General features: G+C 31.0%; 1 protein-coding gene across 9 annotated transcripts in view; it reads left to right on the top strand.

Annotated features, from left to right (window-relative positions):
- The window catches only part of Pcdh11x (protocadherin 11 X-linked), a 685,340-nt gene that overhangs the window by 365,698 nt on the left and 296,192 nt on the right, over positions 1 to 23,450 (top strand). The window lies entirely within an intron of this gene.

A 23,450-nucleotide genomic window follows, 5' to 3' on the forward strand; every position in this document is an offset into this window, starting at 1 on the left:
TTACACTTTAGGTGTAGTTTTAAAAGTGGGGAAAACTTTCCTTTTATTACAATTTTACCCAAAATAAATATATAAGATAGGACATAATAAAAATTGTTTTCAGCAAATGAACCAAGGAACTACCAAAACATTAATATTCAGAATAAGTTCCCTCCATAGTATTCTGAACAGTCAAACCTGTGTGTTAACTAGCTGAAGTGTCAGTTCTCCTAGTGATAGTTATGGCAGTTGGAAAATGATACTGGATGAACATAACTAGTGTACTGCACTGATCAGACTAAATTGTGCCTTTTGGATATATGTTTTAAACATACCGCTTACTATTTTCACTCAAAATTAACCTTGCCACTTCTGAATTAAAAGCTGTATTGAATCATATATTTTATATGTCAGTTTGGTCCTTTTGATAAACATATATACACATTGTTCATGCACAAAAGCACACATGCAAACACACAGAAAACTGCTATTTCAATAAGGTCAACCATTCAGAAAGTTGTATCTGTATTTCTATTTATTGAAATTTAAATTGCATGTATTTGCATGTAATGCATTGTGGGGGAAAATGGTGGTTAATAAAGAAAAAAGGGTGCATCTAAACAGCTGACATTAAAAGGATATATATTGTGAACTATGTTTGCTAAATTGGGTGTAAAACAGGATTAATAAAAGTAAAAATTCAATTTGAAATTTCATATATCAGTTTGATTTAGTAATATATAATTTGTATGGGAAATTAATATAATTTAATCTATTTTATGTATTTATTAATTTTGGTGGTGCTGAGCACAGAACCCAGGTTCTTGCTCATACTAGGTAAGCATTCCTCCACTAAGCTATGTTCCTCCAGCCCTTTTAATCTCTGAAGTCCTAAATTGTGAGATATAGGGTTATATTTTCAGGTGATTGGGTTTCATGAATCCCTTGTCACATGACTTCCCTTCCATTAGTAAGAGTCCAAATTGAGATGTTAATTGTGAATATCACCATAATATAGTATCATAATTTCAACTCATCTGCATCCAGTATGATGACTTTGTATTCTTCTTGAATAATGAAGTGGTCAACTAAGAACTAGAATTAAACTGTTGTGTCAAACACACATTATATATGAGATGGAAACACAAATTCATTGATTAATTCATTAAAAAAAACATTTATGAATGTCCGTTGCATACCAGGAACTGAAATAGTTGTTAAGATTGTAAAATATGCATTCGGATATAGACATTAATCAAGCCATTTAAAAATTTTGGATCTGGGAAAAAAGAAGAATAAATGGCAGGATTGGAGGAGGACAGGGAAAATGAAGTAGAGTAACAGTGGAAGGAGAAGGAGAAAGAAGGAAAGCAGGGAGAAAAAGAGGGAAGTATGTGGGGGGAATAAGTTCTAACATAATACATGTGGAGTTATCAGTTAACTCCAAAAGATCTGTTCAACAAAGACTTCCTGCAAAAATATCTAATCAATTTCTAACTCAAAATTCAATTTGAATCTTGAACTTTAAGTTTGATGGTGTTGATATTCAAGACTTCTCTTTAAAAAGAGGTTAAAAACATACAGAATAGATTTTAAACTTTGCATAACATCTTTCAAAAATAATACCATAGTTCAGATTTTGAAGGAATTATAGAATTTTAAATTATAGAATTTAGTATAATATAGGGAACTGAAAAAATATATGGATCAGTATTCTTTACAATGTCTAGATTACTCCATTTTATAACACATTTGTAGGATAGGATAATGTATGTATGAGGTAACAATGTGTTATAGTATATGTTCCAAAATTAAAGTGATATTATGGATGAATACAGTTGTTATTGAAGATACAAAAAAGAAGATGAAATGCTAACATCTTTGTAGTATATTATACTAACATAAAATAAGAGCTGCATGATTTTATGATCAGTGCTGGATATTTATACATTTGATGTAATCAAATCTGAATACTTAAGTTCACTAACAATAAACATATTTTGACCATGAAGAATAACTGAATGAGATCTGCTCTAATGTATATCTATTCCACCATTTTGAAGGAAGATGTGGGTAGACTTCTAAGATATTTTTTATTATTGGAAGGTAATGAATACTATTTTCTGTAATGTCAAAATTTTGAATCTAACCCATAACTTTTAAAAAGACCCTTATAAAATTAGTGTCTTCAGATTACAAAAAGAATATCAAAACCTATAGAGATCTTAATCTCTTTATCTATGTACACATCTAAAATTCTTCAAATTTATTGTGTTCATTTCATGTGCCAGGAAGTATGTAAAGCTGTGATTTGAAGCCCTAGGGTTATTCTAGAGATAAAAATTTAAGTCAACAAATAAAATTTACAGGATAAAATAATCATTATCCATTTGTCAATTGAAGGGCATCTCAGTTGGTAACACAATCTAGCTATTGTGAATTGAGCGGCTATGAACATTGACGTGGCTGCATCACTGTAGTATGCTGATTTTAAGTCCTTTGGGTATAAACCGAGGAGTGGGATAGCTGGTCAAATGGTGGGTCCATTCCAAGCTTTCTGAGGAATCTCCATACTGCTTTCCAGAGTGACTGCACCAATTTGCTACTCCACCAGCAATGTATGAGTGTACCTTTTCCCCCACATCCATGCTAACACTTATTATTGCTTGTGTTCTTGATAATAGCCATTCTAATTGGAGTTAGATGAAATCTTAGTGTGGTTTTAATTTGCATTTCTCTAATTACTAGGGATGATGAGCACTTTTTCATATATTTGTTGATCACCTGTATATCTTCTTCTGTGAAGTGTCTGCCCAGTTCCTTAGCCTATTAATTGATTGGGTTCTTTGTATTTTGGGTGTAAAGTATTTTAAGTTCTTTATAAACTTTGGAGATTAGGGCTCTGTCTGAAGTGTGTGTGGAAAAGATTTTCTCCCACTCTGTAGGCTCTCTTATATATATACAATGGAATATTAGTCATAAAGAAGAATAAAATTATGGCATTTGCTGGTAAATGGATGAAGTTGGAAAATATCATGCTAAGTAAAATAGGCCAAGCCCAAAAAACCAAAGGCTGAATGCTTTCTCTGATAAGTGCATGAAAATATACAATGTGGGGAGAAGAGAAGAACGAAGCAACTTTGGATGGTGTAGAGGAAAAAGGGGTGGGAGGGGTTGGGGTACAGAAAGATAGTAGAATGAAACAGACAGTATTACCGTATGTATATATATGATTGCATGAATGGTGCGAATCTACATTGTATACAACCATAGAAATGAAAAGTTGTACTCCATTTGTGTACAATGAATCAAAATGTAGTCTTTAAAATAAAAAAAAATTTAGTAAAAAAGAATCAGTATCTCCAGATTAATTGATAATTCCAATCGGGATTAGTGTTTTAGTGACATCTACGACAATGTTCACTATCATATAAAAGCAGCTATTTTAAGCCAAATAAATTAACCAAGTTTTACTGTATTTGGAATACAGGAAACAGTTCTTAATTTCTTAATTTGCTTGCCACTATTGTTCCTAATGGTGAGAAAATCTACATTAGTAGGGATTCCTTTGCCATTGATAAAAAAGTAATCTTTCTTTATTGTTGTTACTAATCCCCTTAACCATTTGAGTTCACAGTGCTGCAACACTATTATAGCTGAATGCATTGTACTTCTGAGTGTTACATTTTCCTATCATAATTGAAGGTTTTCTCTTAAATTACGTTTCATTTCATGTCCTATATTGATGAGTCAGTGATTTAGGGTGGGCTTTATTTTGTTTTAATTTTGCTGTTTACAACTATATCTAGTTACTAATAATTGATTTTCTATCCCCATGATTTTATATCAAACTTCATAGAGCATAGTATTTTTTATCATGATAAATTATTACTTTTCACAATCTCATGAATAATTTTCTATATATAGTTGAACCTCGTATCTATGGGTTCTGCATTCACCAATTGTGGATCAAAAGTTTTCAAAAGACAATAATGTATCTATTGAATACGTGTACACATTTTTCTTATCATTACTTCCTAAAAAATAGTGTACCATGTATTTACATAATGTTAGGTATTACAAGTAACAGATTGTTAAAGTATATGGCAGGATATGCATAAGTTATATGTAACTTTTGCAGCGTTTTATATAAGTGAATTAAGCATTTGTGGATTTGGGCATCTGTGGGTGTCCTGGAACCAATCCCCCATGAATACCAAGGAACAACGGTATAGCCCTATAAAATCTCATATTGTCATACACATTCAGTGTTTCTTAGTGTGCTTATTCCATTTATTTACCTTTTGCTAGCTATAGAACCTCATATAAATTATTTTATTTGAGTATCTTAGATTATTTAGATTAACAATCTCCTTCTACTTGAAGTTGATTGAAGAGTGAGTGAAGATGAAATTTTTTTTTAATGTTCTTTCTCATTTTGGATGAACCTCATAGAGTTCATTAATTGATTTAAAAATTAAAATTGAAGCTAGGTGTGGTGGCACATGCATGCACTTTTAGTGACTTGGGAAGCTGAGTCAGGAGGATCATAAATTTGAGGCCAATCTCAGCAACTTAGTGAGATCATGTCTATAAATAAATGAATAGATAAATAAATGAAATAATATAAAAAATGTTGGGGGTATAGTTCAGTGGTAAAGTGCCTCTGCATTCTATCCCCAGTACAGAAAGGGAGAAAGAAAGAAAGGAAGAAAGAAGGAATGAAAGAAAGAAAAAGAAAAAGAAAGAGGGAAGGACCAGGATTGTAGCTCATTGGTAACATGCCTCTGGGTTCAATCCTCAGTATTCCCCAAAAACAATCTTTTCAATTTAGAAAAGATACTTTTTGTTACTGAACAACTAAATTATCCATGTTACTTTCCTCACATTCAAAATTTTAGTCTCTGTACAAGCGCATACTGACCAAACTTCCCATTGTACCCAATAAAATCCAAATTAGGACACAGTATGTTAGTTCTATTTAAAGTTCTATAGGTTTGTGATTATTTTGCCAACTATTGATGAAATAATCTATTTGCATAAATTTAATGACCAATATAAAGTATTATTGTTATTCTTTACATTTTGGGGAAACTTAGTTAATGTTAGTCTATATAGTGTATCATATTTTTTTCTGCTACCTCTAAAGTTATGTTTCCTAATTTGTTATATTTGAAAGACAAGAAAAAAAATCATGCTGGGAATGTTGCTAAGCATCAGAGCCCTTGCCTAGCTTGTGCAAGGCCCTGGGTTCCTTCCCAGGTACTGCAAAAAAAAAAAAAAAGGGGGGACAAAAAATATCAAAGCAGCATATATGGGATATAATGTTTGTAAGACTGTAAGACTAGGTCAAATACTAGCTATTACTTGCTTTTTAAGCGATTTTAAGTATTTTAACAGAAACAGTTGTGCTGTAAATTTCTTCTGTCATACTCTACCAGACTAAGAGACACAAATAACATATTTTAATTCAACATGAATCTCTAGGATTTGGGATAATTCTGGAATGGGGAAAATTGTTATTACTGAGTCTTTTTCAGACAGGTACATCAAACAACTGCCAATAAACACAGGATGGGAACATTTTTGGCTGAGAGGCAGGGCCATTTTTTTTTTTTTTACAGAAAACTTTAAGGAAGCTAAAATTGTGCACAAGAATGTTTTTACTGCCTTCAAAGTACAGTCTATTTTTATATTTGAACAGGATATGTTCTAATGCAATATATAGATTTTATTTGGGGGATAAACTGATGTCAACTCTCATTTTTTTTTTTTTCAGAATCTGTGTAAAAACGAGCTAGAACTCTAGGGTCTAGTGCATAAAACACCAGAGTTTCACATCTGGGACCACATTTCAAATTTAATCTGAAGGATTTGATGAGATATGCCAAACTGCTTGAACACAATTTGTGTAGCTAGTGAACTGTGGTATCTGGAGGCCTATAGACACTTTTCTTTGCTTTATCCCTCTGCATTTATACTCCAAATAACTGCAGATCTCATACACGAAATCTATACTGATATTGTAATGAAGACAAAAGCACAGATGCGTTTTATTGTGATGAAAGATGGCATTTATTCAGTGCCTAGTTTGTTATTATTATTATTATTATTATATCAATATTTAGTATGATGCAGTTGTGTTAGTAAAAGCCATGTTATTAGTCCCACATTATTATAGAGTATGGATTTTCTGACAAATTGCAACAAATGTTAATAAAAAGTAGTAAGTCAATCTATTTAATAATGTATCTGTATTCTTTGAGTTTTGTCAGAGAACTGAAAATGAAAACAAGGAAATATATTGATATACATTTTCTATTTTTTCTTCATATATATGAAATATTCATTTAGAAAGAAATTTCATCACTGCTTCATCACACGTAGGTGGATTTTGCTTTGCTTCTTATTAATAAGTACGGGAAGAATTATTTACTGTCAGTCCTCAAAAATATTCCAGCATTTCATAGAATCAGAGTTATCTCTTGATTGAGGGGTATTAATGTTTTAGAGAAAGGCCATTTTGAATAACAGTGTAGAAAGCCAAGCATTCCTCTTCTTAATACTTTAAATGAAATCTAAAAAGTCAAAAAAAATAAGTAAAAGGAAAACCAAATGGATATAGTGAATTTCTTTAAAAGAGACCAATTAAGTCAGGCGCACTGGTGCACACTTGTAATCCTAGTGACTCGAGAGGCTGAGGCAGGGGAATCATGAGTTCGAAGCCAGTCTCAGCAAAAGTAAGGCACTAAACAATTTGGTGAGACCCTGTCTCTAAATAAAAAAAGAAATAGGGCTTGGAATGTGGCTCAGTGGTTGAGTGACCCTGAGTTCAATCCCTGATACCAAAAAAAAAAAAAAAAAAAAAAAAAAAAAAAAAAAAAAAAAAAAAACAGAGAGAGAGAGAGACGAACTATCTAGGTCTAAATTAAATGGGCTTCTGTGTTTTCAAATAGATTCTTAGATAAACGTAACTTTTACTAAATGATCTTAAGAGTTTGTAGTTCTGGAGATTCTCTATTGGAGAATTTAGTTTACATCTGAAGGTTATTGAAAAATGAATAGCTTACAAAGTAGCAATGACTAAAAATCTGGAATGAAACTATACAGGAAGAAGTGGATTAAAATCTATAGATACAGTTTCCTTTACAATACTTTCACATTTTATATAGTGATTTATTTATTTATGTATCTATTTATAGTGTTGGGGATTGAACCGAGGGCACTGCACATGCTAAGTAAGGGCTTTACCACTGAGCTACATCCTCAGCCCAGAAGTATTTGAAATAATCAAATGAGGTCTTTTTCTAGTTCATAAAATGAGAAGAATAATCATATTTAACTATGTATCTTATTGGGTTATTGTGCTACTTATTTCATTGGGTTGTTGTGAGGCTTAAGTGAGTGTATATTAAAAAAAGTTCATATGTATAAAATAACTTTAACAATGTCTAGAACTTTTACGGAAGTGCTATGCAAGGTTTACTATTACTTAAGTATTTTTTCAAGGTACTCAGGATCAAACCTAAGACCTTGTGCATGCTCAACAAGCACTGTATCACTGAGTTATATTCCCAGCCCACTATTATCACCATTATTAATTGTGGTAATTGCACTTACATGACTGTAAACAATAACCAAACTGTTAGCTTGTTTTTGGAATTGACTATCAATTAGCGTTAGGTTTAGAGTTAGGCTAAGGAGAGCGGTAAGAATGAAGGAAAGAAGGACTGTGTAGAGGGAAAAGAGGGGTGGGAGGGGTGGGGGCAAGGGGAAAAATAAAATAAACATCATTACCCTATGTAAACGTAAAAAAAAAATTAAAAAATAAAAAAATAAAAAAAACTAAAACATGAAAATTTTCTTTCTATTCTACTTTTCCAAACATACCTCTGTTTCCGTGTCCACCACCCACATTCTGTGTTTCCCCAAACCAGCATTTAATGGCTTCATTGAAAGTACCAGCAGCACTGATAACTAGTTTATTGTACTATGTGATCCAACACTATTTGGATCAACTTTTTCTTTCCCAATACTTTATTTCTTCATGCTTTGCTCTCTACGTAATACACCAATAGTTAATTCCACTAGAACAATAGACTACTTTTGAATTTAATGCATTTCTACTCTCAGAAACATATTTTCCTTTTGGTAAGGAGATTACAGAGACAAAAATTAAAGGTTATATGTGGGAATTTTTGCAATGTTTCAGGAGCTTTGGGATAGGTTTTCTTTTTAGTTACCAGAGTTTGCAAATAGTAAATGAATGTTCTACAAAAGAGTATTCTTAAGTCATTGGAAGACATTGAGACCAATATACATTTTCGGTCAGTTATTTTTTAAGGATGTGTAGATAAATTCCAGACTTGAAAAAAATATTTATTTTTACCATTAATCAAGGCAGGCTGTAAATCTTTGCATGTTTTGGCATTTTCATCAGTTAAATTTTATTGCAAGTGTAGAAAAATAAATATTATAGGAAATATATAAAACATCTCTGTGATTTATTTTATGAATTCAATCCTAGATTTTAATCTTGCTCTGATTTTCTCAAAAATATGTATCAAGTTTCTTGTTATATAAACAATTATTTCAGTATGAATTTCAAAAATATTTTAAAGCAGATATCATGGAAACAAGTATATTTCACTAACTTTATAAACTATCAATCAATCAGCATTTCCATAATATGGAAAAGAAATAGATTAATGCTGTATTAAAAAGTATTTACTCTGCCCTTGATCCCACTCTAATGTCTAATTAAGTACTCAAAATCATCAACTGAAACACTAAAAATATTTGTTCTTAATAACAGACTGTGTATATTTTTTCTTTTACTATATTTTGTACTGCAACTACCAAATGGAGTATTCAGTAAACCTTTACCTGCTTCAATTTGTATAGGTGCTTTTTATCCCTTGCATGCAGTTCAATTTACTAAAAATCTTTCAAGACTTATTGCTGAAAATTTACTCATACGATTAAGAATTCTATTAAATTATAAATTACTACTATTATATCTGTTATGAATGTTTACAGTGAACTTTAGATCATATATTTAAAATCATATATGGAATCATCTATGTCTATCACATTCTCAATAAATGCAATACATAGCATGGAGGTTAAATGCTTATTCAAATTGTTTTTTCTGTTGGAAATGAAAATTAATTATTCTAACTTGGTAGAGCAGGAACTGAAATGCAGTTTCAAAAGCATTGTGAAATTAAATAGTGTATTTCTGTGATTTAAATGATAGCTACATTTATATCATTTTCACATTTAGTACTTATATACTTATTGATAACAGCAGTTGTACTTAAAATTGAAAATATAAATATTATTTAATACATATTAGTGAATTAAGAGTGGGATACTATTAGGTTATAACATGGAATAAAATGGATTTGTGAGGATGTTCACATATAAATAAATAATAAACAATGGATATGCCTAGGTCAGAGTTTTGAATTCAGCTCAAAAGTATAAATATGCTTTATACTGTACAGACTTGGGAATTTTAAGGACATACTTTCCCAGGACCATAATTTATTATATATGCATCTATTTACTTTTATTCTGTTTTCTTTTTTACTAACAAATACATATCATTATTTTATATGAAAACTTTCATAGAAATATCTGTCAATTCAGATAATAAATATTTCTCAGGGATGTGTATTATTTGTTTAATCTTCCTTAAACCACATTTAGTTTTAACATACTTTTAAAGGAATTAAGTCCTAGCAAGGAATCAGAAACACATTAATTTAAACACTTAAAAAATAAAAGTAGTAGTGGCAATAATAGGGATGACATTTAAAGTTGTTATTAATTATAGCTGAAAATTTGATCAACTTTTCTAACAGTTATAATTTAATGATGATCAATGTAACTGTTCTTATTTGTTTGATATCTAATAAAACCATTAATCAAATCAGTATTAATTTTAATCTCCTTTTTAACTTGCACATATATACATATATATTAGAAATGATCATAGAATTTCTTAATTTTTAGAACCTATTACATACAAGTGGTTATTTCTTCCACCATGCTTTGAGAGAGATTCAAATTAGTATAACACTTCCACAAATTCCTTGGGTGGTTAAAACATGATGTCAAGGATATTTATTCAGTGAAAGAAATAATTAAGTTCTAACATTTGGCTCTACAAGCATGTTCTAACCTTGATTCAGATTCCCTTTCATAAGTAACACATTTGATAATTTCAAAACCATAAAATACAAGAAGAATAAAAATACTTCTAGTGATTTTATAGAAAACATATATGTTGATTTGTGAAGAAATGGTATTTGCTAATTATAAAAAGTAGAAGATAAGTGTTGGAAGAAATTGTCCTCCTATGTCATCATGTTTATCTGAAACAAGTTTAAATCACTCCTCAGCTTTTTGGCTAGAATCAAGTGAAATAATTTAATGTTTTGAAATGACTAACCGATGGCATAACAAAAAATGCAAATATTTTCATAAGAGATAAATAAATCTCATTTAAATATTTGGGCCCTTTTGTCTGTTACATTATTTCATTATGCAAAATTATTGCATAGCATTTTCATATTGCATTAATAGTAATGTATCACCATGTATTATAAGATTTAAAAGTCTATGCATACAACCAATGTAGAATAAAACTGACTATGGAGTTTTAGTTCAGCAAAACACACTAACTAATTACTATGTGTTGCTTTACCACATACTTGGGGTAATTAGTTCTGTTGTGTTTATCCTCCTTTTGAATAAACCCATAGACTATTACTAAAATCATGTGCTGACTTTTATTTTTCATCTTTGGGAATGAACCAGATAGTGCTTATACGCCTGAATGCACAGAGTTGGGAAAAATCATATCTTGGACAAAAGTTGCAGAGACGTGATATATGACTTTTCAAATTTTTTTTTTCTTTTTGGTACCAGATATTGAACTCAGGGGCACTTAACCACTGAGCCACATCCCCAGCCCTATTTTGTATTTTATTTAGAGACAGGGTCTCACTGAATTGCTTAGCACCTCCCTTTTGCTGAGGCCAGCTTTGAACTCTCAATCTTCCTGCCTCAGTCTCCCGAACCACTGGGATTATAGTTGTGTGCCACCAGGCCTAGCTTCAGATATTTTTGAATCATGATTTACTCTACTGTGTGCCATTAGAAAAATGTAAATAGCTAAAAATAGTACATATGAGACTGTAAAGAATATCAATATCTCTTTTTTTAAGGCAACAAAAGTTCGCTAAGTCAAAAAAAGTATGAATTTCTTGTTTCATGTTATATATACATGTATTGAACTTGAACCTCGAGGCACTTAACCACTGAGCCACATCCCCAGTTTTTTTCATTCAGTTTTGAGACAGGGTCTCACTAAATTGCTGAGGCTTTGAATTTATAATCCTCCTACCTTGCCTCTGGCATCAATGGGATTACCACCACACCCAGCTCATATTCAGTTCTTTAAAAAGCAGTTACATTCCATCATTTATTCCTGTGAATAGGTCAGAGTTTGAAAAGTAGAAAGATCTGAAGTCATACATTCAACAGTGCTATTCCTCGATTGTTGAAAAGTATAATCCAGGGGTTTGTGCTAAGCCTGTAATTCAGTTACTTAGAAAGCTAAGGCATGAGGAACACAAGTTTGAGGCCATTCTTGTCAATTTAGGAAAACCCTGTCTCAAAATTTAAAGAAAAGGGTTGGAGATGTAAACCAGTGGGAGAGAACTTGCCTAGATGTTGGGAAAATGACGAGACTCTGAGTTAAATTCCTAGTAATGAGGGAAAAAACCTCTTTAAAAAATCAAAAATTTGTGTGTGTGTGTGTGTGTGTGTGTGTGTGTGAGAGAGAGAGAGAGAGAGAGAGAAAGAGAGAGAATATGAAACAACTATGGTTGTCTGTTCTTTTGTTTTTTTAAACTGACTTCTATATCAAGAAGTATTAATTTTTTATAGAAAAGTTACTGTGTTGCTTTTTTAATCAAAATGAGGAAGAGGGGAACTCTGGTTGACTAAATTTAATTATAGACATCATCTTTTAATGAAAATTTCTGAAAGCTTTAGTCTATAAAATAGAATAATCGACATTGTAATATTTCCTAAAACCATAGCAATTATCAAACATTTTCTTCAATGACTTCATGGTCCATATGGATATCAGTGATTGAGAGAAATCATGAATATCAATCATTTTTCTACTGCTAGAAGGAATAATGATAAATAGGGATTTGTGAAAGACATAACCGTAGACAAGCAACATTTACCAAAAATTTCTTCCAGAATTGTTGGCAAATGCCTCTTCCTTGTTTCCATATTTTCCAGTTCTGAGGGAATAGCAGGAAGCAAAACTTCACAAAGCTTCACAAAGCTTCTTTTTTGGGAAAAGATCATGGTATTTTAGAATCATACTACAAAGGTTGAAGATGGAAAATGTCTTTCCTTTCTCACATTTCCAACCCTAAACCCAGGGAACATATTGGAAAAGAGGAATGGGGGTAATAAATGGTGAGATTAAATGATAAGTCAAAAAAAGAAATTTTCTTTTTGTGAAGAAATGATCTTTTCTACTACTAAGTAATCTTGGTTCTCAACTTGGAAATGTGAAAAAGAATATTTTCAACCTGTGGCCTTTTTTATGTTTTAATAACCACAATCATTTTTTATGATGAAGCTTTGCTTCCTGATCTTCCTCCAGAACTGACAAATGCAAGAAAGGAAGAGATATTTGCCAACACTTCTGGATGTAATTAATAGTGAATGCTGCCTACCTATAATCTACTCTACTGCAGTAAAACTACTGTGATTTTTGGATTGGGATTGTACATGGGATAAGAGGTAGCAAGTTCGTTGGCTAGGATGAACTGGAGATTTTTTTTATATTGTGGATTAAGTGTCGAGGGTGGGAATAGGCCTGCAAGAACTATGATAATCCAAGGTCATTTCTTACTCTTTATACTCTTTTTCTCATGATTTAACTTTTTGTTTCTTTTCTTTCTAGCTTTCCTTTCAAAAGCCTCATTATCTTTTTGTAATTTTATATGCTTCCTTTTTTTCTCTCCTTTTTTCCTTCCTCAACAAGAGGAAATTACTATGCACATATTTGAATTATTTATTAAATTTTCTTTTTATAAATACTGGATTGATTATGAAGAAGAAGGTTTATCATACAAATTACAATATGTATCTGTACAGAACTTCTGAATCATTTGGGGAAAGTTTTTACTATAGTTTTAGTAACTACTAAAGTGCTAGTTTTATATTATAATCTAATTGTTTAAGAATTTATCTATTTTTGGTGAAATGATGTATTGTGGCACTATGTCCATTTTAAGACTATTTACAAAAATAGTAGAGGAATTTTGCAAAATTTGCATTCCGTAGACAATCATCTCTTTAATTACCTATAATTCCCAAAGTTTCAATCATTTATTTAATGTAAATAATATCTCACCAAGAATCATAGATTGCAAATATACTACCAGTACAGAGTAAGGTAAGAAGGTAATGGCAAAGAAAAAGCTTCTTTTTAAGATTATCAGTTTATCAGGGTAGGGTAAGGACTGAAGAAAGAACACAATATAGTGCAGATAAGAATTTGAAGCTGGGAAAGCACAAAGTGTCATACTACAGGTCATGGCTGGCATACAAAGAGATGCTTCTAAGGAAATTATCTGGGAAGATTAAAGAAAAAATTCAGTAGAGATGAATAAACCTACTTTACCAAATTTTTCCATGTTGTGCTAAATCTATTTAGAGTACTGACAAGATGTCACTATAATTGTTTCCTATATGCATTTCAACTTCTTATTGTATATACTATAAAAGTTTACAGTATATAGGTGATATGCATGATATTTCATATATATATCTAGTAACTAATACTGTTGTTTGACATGTTAACTAAAACTTATTACTGATCTTTATGATAGGTAGTGGTTCCTTTCAGTAAACTTTCAAACCCTGTCACAATTTTAAATGGATTATATGGTTGAACCTCCATGTAGATTTCTTTAAAAAAATGAAAAGAAAATTTCCAAATATTGTGAATAGCCTTATTTACCTACCTCTAAATTTGAGACCATGATTTTTAGTTTTTTTAAATGGTGTCAGTCTTCTGTTTCCATAAGATGACTTTTTTGATTCAACATTAAAAAGGCTGTTGGGTAGGAGAAGGAAAAGAGAATTTGATCAAAAGATACAAAGCTTCAGTTAGACTAGAAGAATAAGTTTTAGTGATCTATTGTACCACAAGATGACCACAGTTAATAACTTGTAGATTTAATACTGGTATAAAGAATAGATTTTTAATATTTGAACTCTATGGAAATGGTAAATTGATGAGAGGATGGATGTATTATATTAGTTTGATTAAATCTTTCTACAGTGTATACTTATGTCAAAATATCACATTGTACTCCATATGTATACATGATTACTATTTGTCAACTAAAAGAAATGAATTTAAAAATGGTACCTAATATTAACCATATGATTTTGAATATGAAAAATATGTAAAATACTCTTAAGCCCCACAAACAGGAGTTATTACATGTCTACAAGCCTAGTTCTTTTATTCAAAATGATTACCTTAGTTTTATACCCTTTTGCTGTACCATGTTTACCAGTAAAATTAAGTACAAAAACTTAAAAGGGGAAAGTATAAGAAGTATAAGAAAGAGGAATTAAAATAGCTTTGCATTGATTCTATTTTTTCCTTCATTACAAATGAAAAATCACTAACTCATGTTTGAACTTTTCATGGAGCACTTCTTACAAAAAAGACCATAAGTTATTAAAGGCTATCGCACATCTGATGTGACTCATCTGTCTGCTGTGTCAAACATCAATAGAGACAGATCTGTAGTTACCAAAGCAGATTGTAAGTTGAAACAAAGACTATTCACTTTAAATAGTGTCCTTCACTTGTGAAGCATATTTAGCCTAATCATGTATTAGAGAGGCTTTTTGAGGTACCTCTTCTAACACTTTTAAGTCAGTAGATCATTTATAGATTATATATTCTACCTTCATCATTTTTCAAATGAGGAAAATGAGGCCTAGAAAGAAGAAGTGACTTCTGCAACCAAATTGTATTGATTAAGGGCTCTGGAGATTTAATTTAGTGGTAAAGAACATGTTTAACATGCACACAGTCCTGGATTTGATTACCAACAGTGTAAATAAATAAATATATGTCTGACATCTGGATAACATTTCTTCTTAGGAAGACGATGCAAAATTTGAAATAGGCCAGTTCATCACCCTGCTCATTTTTAATAGCCTTTCTCTCACAATATACTTGGCATCTATGGGATTCTGGCTATTTAGCTTTCTTCATTATGATATCATGCTTCATATTTTGGCTTAATTTTTCCTTTTCAGGGTAAATTACATTTTTACAAAGATTGTTATATATTCAGTGACTTAAATAATTATTATCTATTAAGTAGTGTTCATCATTGTTATGGAACATTGTGTGTATGGGATGATAGATGTGAGATGGGGGTTATTTGGCAAATTGGTTTTCCCCCTTGATTCCTCTAATATATCACTGTGCAGACACTGCCTTCCACATGTAAACTATCTCTTAGTATAAAATATAGGAGGGTACTGTTGGACAACTTTGATCAAAATGTTTATTTTCACTAAGTTTAAAGAAGTAAACTATCTGACAGCAAGCATCAAATAGTGTAGAGTACCTTCTACCTTATCATATTAATTCAGGATGAATTTTTCTACTAGAAATTGAAGAAGGACTATGAAAACATTTGAGCAAGATGAGAAAACTAGGAAAGTAAAGAAGAGGATATATGTCTGGCATGTCCATTAATGATTGGAACTAGATGGAAATAGAGTTAGTCTGAGTTAGTAACAGCAGAACTATGCCACAAATAAGGGCATCTGAAAACAACATGAACTCTCCTCCAATGAACAAGTGGTCACAGGATGTGGTAAACGCTACTGGTTTTTAGTTTATCAGATATTCAAAAATGTGAAGATAATGTTGTTCAAGAGAAATAAATATCAAATAAAATTTTTAGGAGAAAACATGACATAATCTTCTAGGAATACATTGTTTCATTTCTTTCTGATATTGTTTGGCTTTGGTTTTTGAATATTTCAGATTGTCATATATTTATATACATTTGGGAATGCAGGCATGTACAATGTTGTATCTAATTTAAGATAGACTTGAAAATATTCATGTGAATCTGATTATTTCACAATTTTGTGTAAAACAACTCATCCTTGAAGATATGTCCATTTGAAAATGTACTTAATGATTTAGATTTATAAAGTACAGTGCTACAGAGTTATTATTTATTATTTTAGGGGTTATAATGCTAAATTGTTTTTCAAACTTCCTATCAAGTTCATTTTACCCAGGTATTCATGTAATCACATTCTTTAACCCACAATTTTAAGAGAAACTATACCTGAGATTGAGAGGGCATTGCTTCTCTTTTTATGACCAAACATAAATGATGTGGGCTTTGGGCTTTTTGTTATTCCAGAATGTATGAACACCAGTGAATGCAAATTTTTTTTTAATCTACCATAGAGATTATTTGAAAAAAATCAACTCTCAATAGAAAGCATGCAAAGTGTGACATACACCTCTTCTACAGTTTGGATCTTAAATGTATCCCAGAAGTATATGGGTTGAAGGCTTATTATGCAGAGTGAAACTATTGGGAGGTGCTGAAAACTTTAAGATGCAGGGTTCAGTGGGAGATCTTGTTATTGTAGGCATGCACTTGAGGCAGATTGTGGGACCCCAGCTATTTCCTCATTCTCTCTTGCTTCCTGGCATTGAGGAGAGTGACTTTTTTCCTTTACACACTACCCACCATGTCATGCTACCTTGCCTCAGGTCCAAAAGCAATGGGAACAGCTGAAACTTCTGAAACTATGGAACAAACAAATCTTTTCTCTTTAAATGTTGATTATCTGAAATATTTGTTAAAGTGACAACTGACATAACCTCTATGATTAAGTATTAACATATGACCATATACATTCCAAGAAAATGTGAAAAATATATTCTATTGAAAATTAGATATATTATTTACATTAGTTTTATAAAACATGTAAACATAGAATTAATCTTGTCTTTCTGAATTGTGGATACAAAGAACCGTTTTCATTTTAGAACAAATGAAGTGACTGATCTTGCTTGATCAATGTGTAAATACTTCTCAGATTCTGCTGCAGGAAAAATTATTTTGGAAAAGTTATTTTACCTGTCATAACATTCAAGAGGTACCTTTTAAGTGAAAACAACAGAGAATTTTAAAAACTAGAACTATCATTAATGGATTTGCTTGTCTCTAAGGCATTTTAACCTGTAGTTCTCTCTTCAGTACTCTGATTTTATTTCTACTTATGCAATCTTTTCATTAAAGTCATTTTTATGTACAACATGATAAGTCAGATTACCACTGGTTGTGTTTAGTTGAAAGAATTCAGAAGATCTTATAAAGTTTGGAATATAGAGGGTGATTTATAGAGATGCCTAATTTAATAATCAAATGAAACTGTCAGAAGGGGAAACAACCTCCCAAGAAGGCAAAAATATATAATATATATTTGTTCAAGAAATATATAATATAATGTTCAAGGAATGTAATGTCTATCTCTTGCAATGCAATCTTTATTGTTTGTGTTCCACAACACTGATCCCTTCCTTGCCGTCATCCACACACACATCTACACACAATCATTATTGAGAGCAATAGGCAAGGATATAAATTGCATTATTTATTGGTATGCAAAGAACTGAGAAGTAGAGGAAAGAAAACTGTAGTGATAATCCACCATGAATTATTCATTTCCTTCAATTTGTTGACCTTAATGAATACAAATTGTTTTGGACTAAGAGTAATTAACAAGAGAGAGCCTGACTAATAAAATGAAGAAAGAATCATATTTTTTTGCAGGAATCAATAACAGCCAGTGACTGAAGAACATAATGGAACTATTCAGGAAAACAAAGAGCTCTTTGACAAGGGAGTTTTCATGCTATACATGTGTGTATCTGTGCAGGGATTTTTAAATTTAACCTTTCAAAAATGAAAAGAGAAAATGCTTGGTAAATGTAGAGGAATGTAGCAATTTGTTAAACTGACTAATACTATAATTACAACCAATGAATATCTGTGCTGTGTCTGTAATAGCAATTACCAAACAATTTTAGAGAGATAATTTGCATTTCCTTTATGGACTTTTGAACAATTGTATAGTTCCATGTATCATATAAATCATATCTCATGGCTAAAAATTCTAAGGAAGGAATAACATTTTATGTCCACTTAGAAGAAGTTGACCTGACCAGAAAAAAAATCTTTAAACTTGCATGTGATATGTTACCTTCCATGAGTTTCTGAAAACATTAGTTGGATCCTTTAATGTCTTTGAGCTGGTGGACAATGACCATAGCAGTATTTAAACATGTGCCTGTACCAGCTAAGATTTTGTTATAGAAAAGATTCTTCTGGAGAAATAAAGTGAGGATATGAATGAATTAACCTCAAGAAGTCAATGACACAATAGTGCCATTTCCATGTCAAGTTTAAGAAAATATTGCCTGAGGGGAGTGGCATTTGACATAGTTTTTAATTTAAATAAAAGATTCCAGTGTGACTAATAGTAAAACTTAATGCAACATTGAATGACACTTGCTGAGTGAATCACTTTGGAATTGTAATATAAACCATCAAGTTTCTAAACAGAGTTCATTTCTATTCTATTGATAGTATGAACTTAAACATTTCATTATTGCTTGATTGTGTATATTGCATGTGTATATTTTGTTCTAGGGATTTTAGAGCCCTCTAATTGCCCTGTTCTTACTATCTTCACTAGATGCACAAGGGAAGATATATGCTTACTTTGAAAAGACACAGCAGTTAACATGTTTTCCTTGATATTCAGAATTCCATCCAAATAATTAGTTGGTATATTACTTAGTTATACTTACCCAAATATATCTATCTTACAAATTAATTAGAAAAAATGTTAGGCAAGTATATTTGATCCTTTAACATTTTTTTCTTTGGTGTTATGACTACCACTTTATGGAAGGAAAAGTAAATAACACTAGAAGCACTATATTTAATGATGAAATTTTGCATAAATATAAGTAAATGATGCAATATACCTGAAGATGCACTAGGATAGTCACTTACTCTTTAGCATTAAATATAACTACAAGTGTATTTAATAGTGTTGGTATCAAATTAAATGGCCAAATCAAACAGAATACATAATGGCAATATAAGTGTATAAAGTATAGGACATTGAAATTAATCTCCTAAAATTAGAATAAGAAAACATTTGTTTTCTTTGTGATTTGCATATTTTTCTTAAAATGTTAAGGCCTTAACAACAAATTCTAATAAGAAGGGAATGTGGGCCAGAAGTTTGCACTTTTTTATACAGTTCTCATTATATTGCTATCTATAACATATCTTTATGCCAAGATAATTTTTCAGTCATGTGGTAAAAATAAAAAGTACAATTAAAAACCAGAGAAAAGTGAAATAAATGCAACATTTTAATGAGATGACACTAAGTATGGTAATCTAATAAAAATCAAACATATTGAAGACACAAAAACTCAAGTTTTTATATGCTTTAGAAAATGAATGTCATATCAGGTAATGTTGACATAGGTAGACTTAGAATTGAAGGTTGAAGGTTGAAAATTTATGTCATTTCTGTGGTCTCCTTTACACACAGAACTAAAGTGGTAAATATATTTTCAAAGACTATGTTGACATGTAGAAAGATATGTTTGTGTTTCCTGCTATGAAACCTGAATTAAAAACCAGTAAAATTTTCCCAAGTTGAACGGCTTTCTACAAAATACCTGACTAGCAATCAATAAAATTATCAAGGTCATCAAAACAATGAAAGTATAAAAAAATTGCACAGCCAGGATGTATCTAATGAGATATGATGGCTAAATATAAAGTGGAATAATGGATGGAATCCTGTTAATTAGTTATAATAGATAGATAAATGTAGTTTGATGAATGGCTAAGAAAATATTTACTCAACAAAAACGTTGAGCAATTCAGCACGAATAGTTTCTTTTGTGAAGAACAAATACAAACATGAAGTATAATAAAAATGATAAACATTTAACTGTAAATAATTACAGAATTCAGAAAGCATTTAAATGACAGAAATTGTCCAACATTTAAATACATGACATCACAAATATTTGCCATATCTAATGGTGAATAATAATTAAATGAATCAAATAATAGAATTGATTTCTATATACCAATCTTGTACTACCTTGATGAACTTTGTTATTAGCTGTAATAATTTTTAGTGACTTCTTTAGGATTTTCTATATATGAGGTCATGTGTCTGCAAATAAAGATAATTTTCTTTCTTTTCCAATTCAATTTTATGTTATGTATTCATTTTTATTTCTTCATTATTATTATTTTTATTATTGCATAATTGTCCTGGCTAGATCTTCCAGTACAATTCTGAACATATGTGGAAAGAGCAGACATTGCTTTTGTGTTCCTGGTCTTAGCAAGAAACCATCCAGTCTTTCACTGTTAATTATGGTGTTACCTATGGTTCTTTTCTAAATGTCCCTTATTAAGTTGAGGAACTTTCTTTTGATACCTAGCTTGTCGAGTAATTTTTCCACTAAAGAGTATTTGTGAAGTGTTTTTCCCTGCATTTTTTTTAGATAGTCATGTGCATTTTGTCTTTCATTTTAGTGACATAATGTATTGTTGATCTCCCTATCTTAAACCACTTTTGCATAACTTGCATACATTCCACTTGGTAATAGTGTATATTTATTTATATATATATTGATGTATTTGGTTTGTTAGTTTCGTTAGTATTTTTTGAGAATTATCTTTCCATATTCATGAAACACTTTGGCCTACAGTGTTCTTTTTTTATGATGTCTTTGTTTGGTATTGGCATATAGAATAATATGACCTCATAGATGAGGTAAGAAGTATTCCTCATCTGTTCTACTTTTTGAAGAGTCTATGAAGAACTTGTATTAATTATTCTTTAAATATTTGGTAGAATTCAGTTGTGAAACCATCTGGGCCTTGATTGGTCCACTTCTCTTTGAGTAGTACTCCTATTTTAGGTACTGAGTGCTTAGTAGCAGCAGAAGTAGGCAATATTTGTAGTTTCGAGTTTTCTTGGCCTTCTTCTGAGTGTGGAATCACCACTCTAAAATCTTAGGAAAAGTTGAATGGGCTCTAGTATTATCGGTGGTTATCTCCTCTAACAGGCAGCTGGGCAGAAAGCTCTGTGTTCTTACTTGTTACTGTGTGAAAAGGAGTTTTCTTTTTAAAAATTTTATTTATTTATTTTTTAAATTTGTTCTATTTAGTTATGCATGACAGCCGAATGCATTTCAATTCATTGTACACAAATAAATTATAACTTTTCATTTCTCTCATTGTATACAATGTAGAGTCACACCATTCATGCAGTCATACATGTACATAGGGTTTTAATATCACTTATATGAGAAGAGAAAGGACAGAGCACATTTTCATGCAAATATCAGTGATTCTTACTCTTTTTATATATTTTTAGTAGGATTTTTTAAACAAATATTTATTCATTTGCTGTTTACTCTAGATTCATTTCCGGAGACAGAGAATGACTGCTCTTTTACAATTTTTGTCAGTTTTCCTGGGGAATGAATTTGAGGAGCTCCTCAGATGTCCTGCTGGAAATAGGTTTTTCAATTTTCATTCTGTTGTTTTAAGACAAAAGAATATAAATCAGATTGTACTGGATTGTACTTTTAACATGCCAGGGCTTAGGATACAAAGTTACCACAGATTTTGAAGAGCTTTGTATGTCATACTAAAAAATACAAAAAATACTTTAAACAGTTGCAGTACTCTAGTGCCCTGTGAGAGTCCAAGATACATGGTTAGAATTGTGTTTTAAAAAAATAATTCTAGCAACTATATGGGAGGGAAATTGGACTAAGCTAAATCTGATGTACATGTTGTTTTAAAAGCATAAACTATGACTCCAAGTGTAAGAACAGATTATAAATTCAAAAGAAGTATAAGAGATAAAAATGAGAATTATTGATTGAAAAAGAAAATTGAATATAGAAAAAGTAAAAATTTAATAATTGAACAATAGTTTGTAGCTACGTTTTGACTTCAAAATAGGTAGAATATATATCAGGGAGAATAAACTGGGAGTAAGTAGTAATGAGTATGACTTTGGAGACACCCTTTTGATATGATTGTAGAACATCAATGATGAAGATATTTGGGAGACATCTGGAAGTGTGTTTTTTGAGACTTGAGAGCATTTGAACTTGGAAAGGAAAATGGGAGGCATGGCAAAATATATAGTATTTGAAGTTATTAGAACAGATAATATTACCCAAGTACACACAGAAGAGGAAGGAGGAGGTAGAGATGGAGATTATTAAAGGAGGAAGAAGAAAGAGAAGGGAAGAGGAGCGGGAAGGAGTAGTAGGAGAAGAAGAAGAACAGTTCTGAGGGCGAAATCTTTTTAATTAACTGACTTCAAGAAAAGTCAGAAAATTCAGGGAAATTATAATATGGAACAGAGGAAAATGACAGGATTGTGGAAGAAAAATGTAGTCAGTCTTTCTATATAGAATTCTAAAATTCAATGAGTTTTTGCATCTTCTCCTGTAAGATGATGATAATTTATATAATGTCCAAGAGAAACTCCAACTGAGATAAATTTGAGCAAGAGAAGCATTCTTGGTAGAATATATGTCCATATAATTTTGTTAAAAATACTAACTAGCAAAAATTGTGCTTGGTAATTGTATGTCTTGTATACAGGTCCCGTTGTATATCTCAAACTATGAATATATATACATATGTGTGGCACCTGAAAGCATGTGTTCAAATGTTTCTCAGGGTCCTAAAGAAGTAATAATTGTTAAGCCCCCCCCCCCAAAAAAAAAGTGAAACTCTATTCTCATTTGAAAAGATTATTTTTACACACTAATTTCCATAGTATGAAGCTGCTTTTCTCACCTATGAAACTTAAAACTAGCACTAATGTTTGAGTAACAATCCAAGGTAGACCTTTAAAATCCATTGATACTAGTGTTATTACTATCATGCCTTATAAGATAAATAACACTTGAATGAGTTCAGATATTCATCACAATGCAACATGAGTTTTAAATGACTAAGTTGAGATATTTTATGTTTTAACCATAACACTTATTTCCCAATGGAATGGGAAATTCTGTCAAAAATAAAAAGTGATCCAGTTTACTGGTACTATTAAATTGACAAGTTGTTGTGCAGATATTATTTTTATTATTAATTTATATGCATTTATAACATTGGAAAATAATTCTTTAATGGTATAAACATTCTACTTATAACATTAGTATCTTTTCAGATATGTTCATTTGTGACCGGTATAATTCAATTTCAATAAAATAAAGG

Source organism: Sciurus carolinensis, chromosome X (genome assembly GCF_902686445.1).
Source record: "Sciurus carolinensis chromosome X, mSciCar1.2, whole genome shotgun sequence".
In the NCBI taxonomy this organism is placed as follows: Eukaryota; Metazoa; Chordata; class Mammalia; order Rodentia; family Sciuridae; genus Sciurus; species Sciurus carolinensis.